General features: G+C 44.1%; 1 protein-coding gene across 4 annotated transcripts in view; it reads left to right on the top strand.

The window, feature by feature from the left end:
* gramd4a (GRAM domain containing 4a) overlaps positions 1-12,795 on the top strand; it is a 71,091-nt gene that overhangs the window by 42,197 nt on the left and 16,099 nt on the right. The window lies entirely within an intron of this gene.

Here is a 12,795-nt window from a genome sequence, read left to right as displayed (position 1 = left end):
CGGTGATGTCCCCTTCGGCTCTTGCGAGTTGAAGTATCTTCTCTCTGTCTTGGAAACGGAGGAACCTGATCAGGACGGCTCGTGGGGGCTCATCTGGCCGGGGTTTAGGCGCTGATGTTCTGTGGGCGCGTTCGATTTCCAGCGGCTTGGTGAAGTTGATTATGCCTAGGACCTCCGGGATCCATTGAGTGAAGAAACGGACCGGGTCACGGCCCTCGCTGTCCTCTTTCAATCCCACCACACGGATATTACTACGTCTACTCTGGTTCTCCATCTGATCTACCTTGTTTTTGAGGTAGGCATTGTCCTTTTGCAGTTGTATCAAGACCTGGTCATGTCTAGCGATGGTATCTTGGTACTGTGCTAATGCGCAGCTCTGCCTCAGTCGTTCTCAAAAGGAGATCATTCATGGAGGATTTCAGGTCGTCAATGGAAGAATGGAGTTCGGCCGATTTCTTATCAATTTTCAGAGAAAGACCTCTGTTACCATCCTGAATTTCCCGGAGGAGTGTAGCCAGCATGTCGGAAGGCTCGCAAAGAGGCTGCTGAGAGCAACAGTCTGGAACTGTCGTCTGAGTTATGAGGGCTAATGCTTATCTTGCTAGCTGTAGCGTTATCGTTATCTTGGGAATCAACTACGTTTTGGTCGTCCTTCTTGCCTCTCGGTCGGAGGTCCATGGCTCTTTGGGAAGGTAAGTACTTGACAATTTATCAGCCGATGTTAGAATATTGTTTCAACGTTGTTATTTAGGTAAAAATAGAATAACTTTGAAGAGCTCGGTTTGTCAACGTCTGCTCAGCTCCGCGGCATCACGTGCTCCTCGCCTATTCCCTTTCTGAATGACACACATGCACAGTCCATGTCTCAATTGTCTTTAATCGGTCTCCTCCCCTATATCTACACAGAGTTTAAGTGGATTTCACAAGTGTCATCAATAAGGGATCATAGATTTCACCTGGTCAGTCTGTCATGGAAAGAGCAGGTGTTCTTAATGTCAAATCAAAGTGTATTTATCACTTGCGCCGAATACAACAGGTGTAGACCTTACAGGGAAATGCTTACTTACAGGCTCTAACCAATAGTGCAGAGAAAAAAAAGTATGTGTGTGTGTGTGTGTGTGTGTGTGTGTAGGTAAGTAAAGAAATAAAGCAACATTAAAAAGACATTTGAAATAAAGAGTAGCAATGCTATATGCAGACACCGGTTAGTCAGGCTTATTGAGGTAGTATGTACATGTAGGTATCATTAAAGTGACTATGCATATATGATGAACCGAGAGTAGCAGAAGCGTAAAAAGAGGGGTTGGCGGGTGGTGGGACACAAGCACTGGTTGGTGGGGCCAATTTAGGTAGTATGTACATGAATGTATAGTTAAAATGACTATGCATATAAGATAAACAGAGAGTAGCAGCAGTGTAAAAGAGTGGTTGTGGGGGCACACAATGCAAATAGTCTGGGTAACCACTTGGTTACCTGTTCAGAAGTCTTATGGCTTGGGGGTAAAAACTGTCGAAAAGCCTTTTTGTTCTAGACTTGGCACTCCGGTACTGCTTGCCATGTGGTAGTAGAGAGAACAGTCTATGGCTGGGGTCTTGACAATTTTTAGGGCCTTCCTATGACACCGCCTGGTGTAGAGGTCCTGGATGGCAGGCAGCTTTGCCCCAGTGATGTACTGAGCCGTACGCACTACCCTCTGAAGTACCTTGCGGTCGGAGGCTGAGCAATTGCCGTACCAGGCAGTGATGCAACTGGTCAGGATGCTCTCGATGTTGCAGCTGTAGAACATTTTGAGGATCTCAGGACCCATGCCAAATAGTTTTTGTTTCCTGAGGGAGAATAGTCTGTCGTGCCCTCTTTCACGACTGTCTTGGTGTGTTTGGACCTTGATAGTTTGTTGTTGATGTGGACACCAAGGAATTTGAAGCTCTCAACCTGCTCCACTACAGCCCCGTCGATGAGAATGGGGACGTGCTTGGTGCTCCTTTTCCTGTAGTCCACAATCATCACCTTAGTCTTGGTTACGTTGAGAGATAGGTTGTTATTCTGGCACCACCCGACCAGGTCTCTGACCTCCCTATAGGCTGTCTTGTCGTTGTCGGTGATCAGGCCTTCCACTGTTGTGTCGTCAGCAAACTTAATGATGGTGTTGCAGTAGTGCCTGGCCATGCAGTTGTGGGTGAACAGGGAGTACAGGAGGGGACTGAGCACGCACCCCTGGGGAGCTCCAGTGTTGAGGATCAGCGTGGTAGATGTGTTGCTACCTATCCTCACTACCTGGGGGCGGCCTTTCAGGAAGTCCAGGATCCAGTTGCAGAGGGAGGTATTTAGTCCCAGGATCCTTAGCTTGGTGATGAGCTTTGAGGGTACTATGGTGTTGAATGCTGAGCTGTAGTCAATGAACAGCATTCTCACATAGGTTTTCCTTTTGTCCAGGTGGGAAAGGGCAGTGTGGAGTGCAATAGAGATTGCATCATTTGTGGATCTGTTTGGGTGGTATGCAAATGCACTTCATGGCTACGGACGTGAGTGCTACGGTTCTGTAGTCATTTAAGAAGTTTGCCTTTGTGTTCTTGGGCACAGGGACTATGGTGGTCTGCTTGAAGCATGTTAGTATTACAGACTCAATCGGGGACATATTGAAAATGTCAGTGAAGACACCTGCCAGTTGGTTAGCACATGCCCGGAGCACACATCCTGGTAATCCATCTGGCCCCGCAGCCTTGTGTATGTTGACCTGTTTAAAGGTTTTACTCACGTCAGCTACGGAGTGCGTGATCACAGTCGTCCGGAACAGCTGATGCTCTCATGCATGCCTCAGTGTTGCTTGCCTCGAAGCGAGCATAGAAGTGATTTAGCTCGTCTGGTAGGCTCGTGTCACTGGGCAGCTCGCGGCTGTGCTTCACTTTGTAGTCTGTAATAGTTTGCAAAAGCCCTGCCACATCCGACGAGCGTCGGAGCCGGTGTAGTATGATTCAATCTTAGTCCTGTATTGACGCTTTGCCTGTTTGATGGTTCGTCGCAGGGCATAGCGGGATTTCTTGTAAGCTTCCGGGTTAGAGTCCCGCACCTTGAAAGCGGCAGCGCTACCCTTTAGCTCAGTGAGAATGTTGCCTGTAATCCATGGCTTCTGGTTGGGGTATGTACGTACAGTCACTGTGGGGACGACCTCCTCAATGCACTTATTGATAAAGCCAGTGACTGATGTGGTGTGTTCGTCAATGTCATCGGAAGAATCCCGGAACATGTTAGTCTGTGATAGAAAAACAGTCTTGTAGTTTAGCATCTGCTTCATCTGACCACTTTTTATAGACCGAGTCACTGGTGCTTCCTGCTTTAATTTTTGCTTTTATGCAGGAATCAAGAGGATAGAGTTGTGGTCGGATTTACCAAATGGAGGGCGAGGGAGAGCTTTGTACGTGTTTCTGTGTGTGGAGTACAGGTGAGCTAGAATTTTCTTTTCCCTCTGGTTGCACATTTAACATGTTGATAGAGATTTGGTAGAACTGATTTAAGTTTCCCTGCATTAAAGTCTCCGGCCACTAGGAGCGCCGCCTCTGGGTGAGTGGATTGCTTATTTCCTTATACAGCTGACTGAGTGCGGCGGTCTTGGTGCCAGCATCTGTCTGTGGTGGTAAATAAACAGCCACGAAAAGTATAGCTGAGAACTCTCTAGGCAAGTAGTGTGGCCTGCAGTTTGTACACCCAGTGTATATTATCTGTGTCCATGTTCAGCCACAACTCAGAGAAACGGGTATTACAGTTCTTCAGGTCTCTGTTCTTAATGTTTTGTTTACTCAGTGTATTTTAAAGACAACTCCTATTTTTACAACTTAGGTCAGCTATTCTGGCCTATAGAAACTACCGAACCATCCAATGATGGGATTTATAAATAAATGATTTGTGCTCCCGAAAGGATTGATCTCCATATAAACAACTTTTAGAAAGCTCATTCTGAGCTACCTGTTAAGCCTAGCATTCAGCATATGCAACATTTTCACAAAAACAAGAAAAGCATTCAAATAAAATCATTTACCTTTGAAGAACTTCAGATGTTTTCAATGAGGAGACTCTCAGTTAGATAGCAAATGTTCAGTTTTTCCAAAAAGATTATTTGTGTAGGACAAATCGCTCCGTTTTGTTCATCACGTTTGGGTAAGAAAAAAAACGAAATTTAAGTCATTACAACGCGAACTTTTTTCCAAGTTAACTCCATAATATCGACAGAAACATGGCAAACGTTGTTTAGAATCAATCCTCAAGGTGTTTTTCACATATCTATCAACGATAAATAATTTGTGGCAGTTTGGTTTCTCTTCTGAAGAAAATGGAATGCGCATGAACCTGGAGATTACGCAATAATTTCGACGGAGGACACCGGGCGGACACCTGGTAAATGTAGTCTCTTATGGTCAATCTTCCAATGATATGCCTACAAATATGTCACAATGCTGCAGACACCTTGGGGAAACGACAGAAAGTGCAGGCTCATTCCTGGTGCATTCACAGCCATATAAGGAGACATTGGAACAGGGCATTCAAAATCTGGACCATTTCCTCTGTGAAATTACATCTTGGTTTCGCCTGTAGCATTAGTTCTGGGGCACTCACAGATAATATCTTTGCAGTTTTGGAAACGTCAGTTTTTTCTTTCCAAAGCTGTCAATTACATGCATAGTCGAGCATCTTCTCGTGACAAAATATCTTGTTTAAAACGGGAACGTTTTTTATCCAAAAATTAAAAGAGCGCCCCCTATCTCGAAGAAGTTAATGAATGCGAACAACCCTTGAACTGGAACAGAATGTGGAACAATATTACCTTGACATCCCGTAATCCGAACCATCTATTTAAAAATTAAGTTTGTTCAGACTGGTGTTTAAATTCAAGGAAAAGTTTTTTTCAATTTAAATTTGTTTACTGTTCCCCCTAAATCAGGTAGGCACATTCCTTCATATGGTGTGGGAGTGCCCTACAGTTACATTTCAAAGTGCATGAATGTAAATATTCAATGAGTTGCATCTACTATGTTACTAAACTTCAGTAGCTCCTTGAATCTCTCAAATGATCAGAGACCATTACTACTGTCAGGCAGCACATCAAAAAAGATGTTGGCACTTAGAATCACCCCCCCCGTCACTGTTAGAAGTTACAACATTAGAATTATTGACAGTGAGAGCAGAGCGATTGGTGCTAGTCAAATAACAAAAAAATCGTATTTTTTTTATTTTTTTACTTTCTTTGCTTTCAGACCCACAGGGAAGGGGTGGAATGGGGCGGGTGGAGGTAAATGCATCCTCTGTTGATGAGCAACCTTAGATGTTTTTCGGTGGGGTAGAGGGAGTCCGGGCTTAGGGCAGGCAGGCCCAGTGTTGGGTCCATCTCGATGACCTGCTGACGGGATGAAGAGTGACAGAGTGTGACTGGCTCTGCCTGATTACTCCAGTACATTCAATACCCATTACACAAGCATGGGGAGAGGCCTGTGTGTTACATTACCCAGAATGCTTCACTCTTATTACCTAGGCTGCCTCTCTGTCCTGTCAGCTGTTGTCTAATAGGGTTACAGGCCTTCTCTGGCACTTAGCACGAGGTCACAACTAAGCTACTTATGCCACGCAGTGCTCAAGTCGAGACTAACTTTTTCCACCGGTGGCGCTTGTGCTACAAACTTTTTCAGTTGATGGGCCCCAGCACTTGATTTGGTCGCACACAATAAAAGGCAACTCTTAAAATGTGCAGTTTTGTCACACAACACAATGCCACAGAGTTAAGGGAGTGTACAATTGGCATGCTGACTGCAGGACTGTCCACCAGAGCTGTTGTCAGAGAGAATGTTATGTTCATTTCTCTACCGTAAGCTGCTGTTTTAAAGAATACATCCAACCTGCCTCACAACCGCAAACCTCAACCGCCAGCCCAGGACCTGCGGGGTCGTCTGAGTTCAACCACCCAGACAGCTGATGGAACTGTGGGAATTTCTGTACAAACTGTCAATTGTCTCCAGGGAAGCGCATCTGCATGCTCGTCGTCCTAACTAGGGTCTTGACCTGACTGCAGTGGGCAAATGTTCACCTTCAATGGCCACTGGCATGCTAGAGATGTGTGCTCTTCACAGATAAATCCCAGTTTCAAATGTGCCGGGCAGATGGCAGTCGGCGTGTATGGCTTTGTTTGGGCGAGTGATTTGCTAATGTGAGCAGTGTCCCATGGTGGGGTTATGGTATGTGCAGGCATAAGCTATGGACAATGAACACAATTGCATTTTATCGGTGGAAATTTGAATGCACAGAGAGACGGTGATGAGATTCTGAGGCCCATTGTGCCATTCATCCGCCGCCATCACCTCATGTTTCAGCACGGTAATGCACGGCCCCATGTCGCAAGGATTTGTACACAATTCCTGAAGCTCAACATTTCCCAGTTCTTCCATGGCCTGCATACCCACCAGACATGTCACCCATTGAGCATGTTTGGGATGCTCTGGATCGACATGTACAACAGCTTGTCCCAGTTCCCACTAATATAGTTGTCCTTTTTAATTCAATTGCGCGTCGTTGTGTTTGGCTAGCTGTTTTTGTCCTGTACAGTGTAGGCCATATGTGAAGGCAGAGTTTGCTAAACGAATGCCCCGCGACTGATACAAATCATCACATCATTCAGCCCAGGTAGGCCTACTTTGCAGTCAACATTTGAATTAGGAAGGGTTTTTAGGAAAGCCTTTACAAATGTTCATTCACGACCGAATTGCGCATTGGCAAAGATTCAACCAAAACGTTGGGACTATTTGCATACATGGTATGCAATACCCATTGCTGTTCTGAATAAATCTTGACAATTTTAAAGACAAAGCGAATTGTGAACCAACAACTTGCTACATATTTTTTTTCAGTGGCACCCTTGTGCCACGCTAAACTAGCAGGGCTGACACAGAACCTTTACCCTATAGGACACACACAGACGTTTACATAAATACACGTTTACGATCATGATTACACACACAAAGTGGGGTAGAGGTAAAATAAAGCAAACTTACATTGTTAAAGTACTGTAGTAACTTGTATGATAAGCCGAATTGAAGCGGAGTTGTACTAGCTACTAAGTAAGTGGGCTTGTTTTAGATACATTCAGATACTCCCCTGTAGTACTGGAGTATACAGTAGAGCTGTAGTCAGGTGGGCCATTCTGCCAGTGCTTCAGCCAACTCTGCCGTGTTCATTCATACCAGATGGTATCTGTAGGAGGACGAGGCTTGCCATTTTTGTCTGCAAGACATATGAGCTTTCCACCCAGACGGGTACTTTTATTCATACACTGACAGAACACAATGAGATATTCCATTCTACCTGTCTGGGGGCCATTATTAACTGGATTGAGGGACAGAGAAAGGGAGGAAGAGATCTGTACAAGGAGGGAGGAAGAGATCTGTACAAGGAGGGAGGAAGGGAGGGCGGGGAATGTATGGGGATGGGAGAAAGAGACATAGCTCATCTGTCGTCTGGGTTCTATATCCTAGAAATGGAATGAATTCTATTTCTATGTTCTGTATCCTCCAGCTCAGAGAGAGAACTTCGATACTCTGCTTGTGGCTGTGCTAGCAGGTAGGGGGTAGCGTGGGGGACTGATACATATTTGATGAGGGTTAACAGGTAGGAATGAGAGCGATGGAGAGAAGTGTGACACTGCTGTAGTATAAATCTCCTATGTTAGATAATTAGGGAGATGGTGGTAGTCTGTGAATTATACATGTAGCCCTACAGGGGGGGAGTAGCGTCTCTTTCGCCCTCTCAACCTCTTTTTGTCAACCCCCCCCTCTCTCTTCTCTCAACATGCACTCACCGGGCGGACAGAAATCTATTGATCTGTTCTTTCTTTTTTTTCCTCTCTCACCCTCTCTTTTGTCCTTCTCTGTTTTGATTTTGACCCCTAGTGTCTGTGCTGCTTTGGAGTCAGAGTGATCCTGGTGACTGGTCTGTCTAATCACACTGTACAGGCTAGCGGGGTTGCTGTGTAAGGTTGCTTCAGTACATAGGCGACTCGGAATAAGATGGGACGTTAGTAGTAGCACGTTTTCTTTTGGAACAGCACTATTAATGTTTAGGAGAAAGACTGATCGAAGGCTGTGGGGTAAAGTAACACCAATATCGATATGGACGCATGTCATGTGGGTGCAGTAATTTGTATGTAGCTTATAGCATTAGGTCAGCCTCTGAGTTATGACTGGTGTGTGTGACAGGACATTATACCCTTGTAGTTGTATGGAGACGAGTGTTGTGATATGGTGTGGGTAGTCATTTATAATGGATGTTCGTTCCACTGGCTGTTGAGCTGTGTTCATTTACTGTAATTGACATTCCCATAGAAAAGGAGTACCCTGAGCGGTGAACCTACGCACAACAACACAGTGGTGTAGTGAAGGGTAAACGCTGTTTACCTTTTTGTGTTTGTTTTTTGCTTAAGCTTTTGCAGAAGAAAAAAAATGCATTGACAATATAGGAGCTTTACTTCACTCACTGTGAACGGCGGTCTATTTTTATCACTGATAATACATTTGACAACCTCTCACCTCAGCACTGATCTACAGTATGGCAGTGTTTACCCTACCATTCCTTACCATTTGTATAAGGGCGGTGGATCTCCTCACTTTGCTTTGTTGCTCCTGACCAGAGTTTGGCTTCTATTGTTTTCCAACTGACAACTCAGTTGAAAACAGTAGGACTCGACTCATCTCATCCTCTGCTCCAGTCTTTTTTTTGTTTCCTTTTGTTTTGTTGGGTGGGGTGGATCGGCTTTAATATTTCAAATTGATTGTGGCTTCTACGTTGTAGAATAATAGTGAAGACATCAAAACTATGAAATAACACGTATGGAATCATGTAGTAACCACAAAGTGTAAAAAAAAAAATCTTATAAAATATTTAGATTTGAGATTCATCAAAGTAAGCCACCCTTTGCCTTGACAGCTTTGCACACTTGGCATTCTCTCAACCAACTGAGGTAGTCACCTGGAATGCATTTCAATTAACAGTTGTACCTTGCTGAAAGTTCATTTGTGGAATTTCTTTCCTTCTTAATGCGTTTGAGATAATCAGTTGTGACATGGTGGGTGGGTGTGTGGGCTATACAGAAGATGGCCTTATTTGGTAAAAGACCAAGCCCATATTATGGCAAGAACAGCTCAAATAACCAAAAAGAAATGACAGTCCGTTGTGACTTTAAGACATGAAGTTCAACATTTCAACAAGGTCAACATTTCAAGAACTTTCATAAATTGTCGCAAAAACCAGGCGCTGTGATGATACTGGCTCTCATGAGGACCGTCTAAGGAAAGGAAGACCCAGAGTTACTATTGCTGCAGATAAATTACCAGCTTAGGAAATTGTAGCCCAAATAAATGCTTCAGAGTTCAAGTACCAGACAGATCTCAACATCAACTGTGAGTTTGTGAATCAGGGCTTCATGGTCGAATTGCTGCCAAGAAGCATGGTGGAGGAGGTGTGGTGTTTTGCTACGATTCTATTTAGAATTCAAGGCACACTTAACCAGCATTCTGCAGTACTACACCATCCCATCTGGTTTGCGCTTAGTCCCACTATCATTTGTTTTTCAACAGGACAATGACCCAAAACACACCTCCAAGGCTGGGTAACGGCTATTTGACAAAGAGGAAGAGTGACCTGGCCTCCACAATCACCTGACCTCAACCCAATTGAGGTGGTTTGGGATGAGTTGGACTGCAGAGTGAATTCAAAGCTGCCAACAAGTGCTCAGCGTATGTGGGATCTCCTTCAAAGACTGTTGGAAAAGCCTTCCAGGTGAAGCTGGTTGAGAGAATGCCTAGAATTTGCAAAGCTGTGAAGGCAAAGGGTGGCTACTTTGAAGAATATAAAACATTTTTTGATTTGTTTAACACTTTTTGTTACTACATATATATGTTCCTTTTATGGTTGTATTCTATATACAGTGTCTGTGAAAGTATTCACCCCCCTTATACTTTTTCCTATTTTGTTGCCTTACAACCTGTAATTAAAATATATTTTTGTATCATTTGATTTAAACAACATGCCTACCACTTTGAAGATGCAGAATTTTTTTTTTTTGTGAAACAAACCAGAAATAAGACAAAAAAACAGAACTTGAGAGGTCATAACTATTCAAGTCAATAATTTGTAGAGCCACCTTTTGCAGCAATTACAGATGCAAGTCTCTTGGGGTATGTCTCTATAAGCTTGGCACATCTAGCCACTGGGAGTTTTGCCCATTCTTCAAGGCAAAACTGTTCCAGCTCCTTCAAGTTGGATGGGGTTCCGTTGGTGTACAGTAATCTAAGTCGTACCATTGATTCTCAATTGGATTGAGTTCTGGGCTTTGACAAGGCCATTCCTAGACATTTAAATGTTTCCCCTTAAACCACTCGTGTTGCTTTAGCAGTATGCTTCGGGTCATTGTCCTGCTGGAAGATAAACCTCTATCCCAGTCTCAAATCTCTGGAAGACTGAAACAGATTTCCCTCAAGAATTTCCTTGTATTTAGCGCCATCCATCATTCCGTCAATTCTGACCAGTTTCCCAGTCCCTACCAATGAAAACCATCCCCACAGCATCACTTGGCAGGTTTGTTGTGGTGCCATATTCTTTCAATTTTTTTATAATGGATTTAATGGTGCTTTAATGGGATGTTCAAAGTTCCTATTATTTATATATATATATATAAATTAAATAAATAAAAATGTTTATAACCCAACCCTGATCTGTACTTATCCATAACTTTGTCCCTGACCTCTTTTAACTAGGCAAGAATTCTTATGTTCAATGACAGCCTAGGAACAGTGGGTTAACTGTCTTGTTCAGGGGCAGAACGACAGATTTTTTTAATATATATTTTTTTACTTGTCAGCTCGGGGATTCTATCTTGCAAACTTTCGGTTACTTGTCCAACGCTCTAACCACTAGGCTGCCTGCCACTCCTTGGTCTTCATGGTGCCGCTTGCTTGTTGGTGCCCCTTGCTTAGTGGTATTGCAGACTCTGGGGCCTTTCAGAACAGGTGTGTGTGTGTGTATATATATATATATACTGAGATTGTGTACAGGTGGACTTTATTTCAATAATTATCTAACTTCTGAAGGTAATTGGTTGCACCAGATCTTATTTAGGGGAGTCATAGCAGAGTGGGTGAATACATATGCACCCACCACTTTTCCATTTTTTTTAATAAGGGGGGGGGGTTAAAAACAAATCATTACATGAAATTGTCCAAATTGGTTAGGTGTATGTTCAATACATGAATTCCAAATAAAAATCCATTTAAATGACGGGTTCTTATGCAACAAAATAGGAAAAATCGCCAAGGGGAATGAATACTTTTGCGTGTGTGTAAACTCAGCAAAAAAAGAAACGTCCCTTTTTTCAGGACCCTGTCTTAATTAATAAAAATCCAAATAACTTCACAGATCTTCATTGTAAAGGGTTTAAACACTGTTTCCCATGCTTGTTCAATGAACCATGAACAATTAATGAACATGCATCTGCGGAACGGTTGTTAAGACACTAACAGCTTACAGACGGTAGGCAATTAAGATCATAGTTATGAAAACTTAGGACACTAAAGAGGCCTTTCTATTGACTCTGAAAAACACCAAAAGACATATGCCCAGGGTACCTGCTCATCTGTGTTAACATGCCTTAGGCATGCTGCAAGGAGGCATGAGATCTGCAGATGTGGCCAGGGCATTGCAATGTCCGTATTATGTGACGCCTAAGACAGCGCTTCAGGGAGACAGGACAGACAGCTGATCGTCCTCACATTTGCAGACCACGTTGTGTGTTTATTGTCTCAAGAATGAGCGTTACACCGAGGCCTGTACTGTGGCGCGGGATTGATTTAGAGGTGGGGGGTCCGTCGTGGTCTGGGGCTGTGTGTCACAGCATCATCGGACTGAGCTTGTCATTGCAGGCAATCTCAACGCTTTGTGTTACAGGGAAGACCTCCTCCCTTGTGGTACCCTTCCTCTAGGCTCATCCTGACATGACCCTCCAGCATGACAATGTCACAAGCCATACTGCTTGTTCTGGGCGTGATTTCCTTCATGACAGGAATGTCAGTGTTCTGCCGTGGCCGGCGAAGAGCCCGGATCTCAATCCCATTGAGCACGTCTGGGACCTGTTGGATCGGAGGGTGAGGGCTAGGGTCGTTCCCCCCCAGAAATGTCAGGGAACTTGCAGGTGCCTTGGTGGAGGAGGGGGTTAACAACTCACAGCAAGAACTGCCAAATCTGGTGCAGTCCATGAGAAGATGCAGCTGGTGGCCACACCAGATACTGACGGTTACTTTTGATTTTTGACCCCCCCCCCCTTTTGTTCAGGGACACATTATTCCATATCTGTTAGTCACATGTCTGTGGAACTTGTTCAGTTTGTCTCAGTTGTTGAATCTTATGTTCATTCAAATGTTTACACATGTTAAGTTTGCTGAAAATAAACACAGTTGACAGTGAGAGTACATTTTTTTTTGCTGTGTGTGTGTGTGTGTGTGTGTTGCAGTCACGTTGCAAAGATTTGAATCTGGCGTCACTTTTGGTATCTGTTAATGTGCCATGTTCATCAACCATGTGCCTCCAGTCTTTGTGAGAGGAGCTGCCCTCTGTCTTCCAGTATTCATGAGACTCTGGTTGTGTGAGCATGAATACAGGGCTGAGCTCCGGCATGGGGCTGAGAGGAGTCATGGTCTGCCCGGTCACCTGATGACACCTGACACTACTGGAGGCAGCCAGGCGAGGGGAGGGAGGGAAAGAGGTCAGTA

This window comes from Oncorhynchus nerka, linkage group LG23 (assembly GCF_034236695.1).
Source record: "Oncorhynchus nerka isolate Pitt River linkage group LG23, Oner_Uvic_2.0, whole genome shotgun sequence".
Classification (NCBI taxonomy): domain Eukaryota; kingdom Metazoa; phylum Chordata; class Actinopteri; order Salmoniformes; family Salmonidae; genus Oncorhynchus; species Oncorhynchus nerka.
This window is presented reverse-complemented; position numbering and strand designations above follow the sequence as displayed.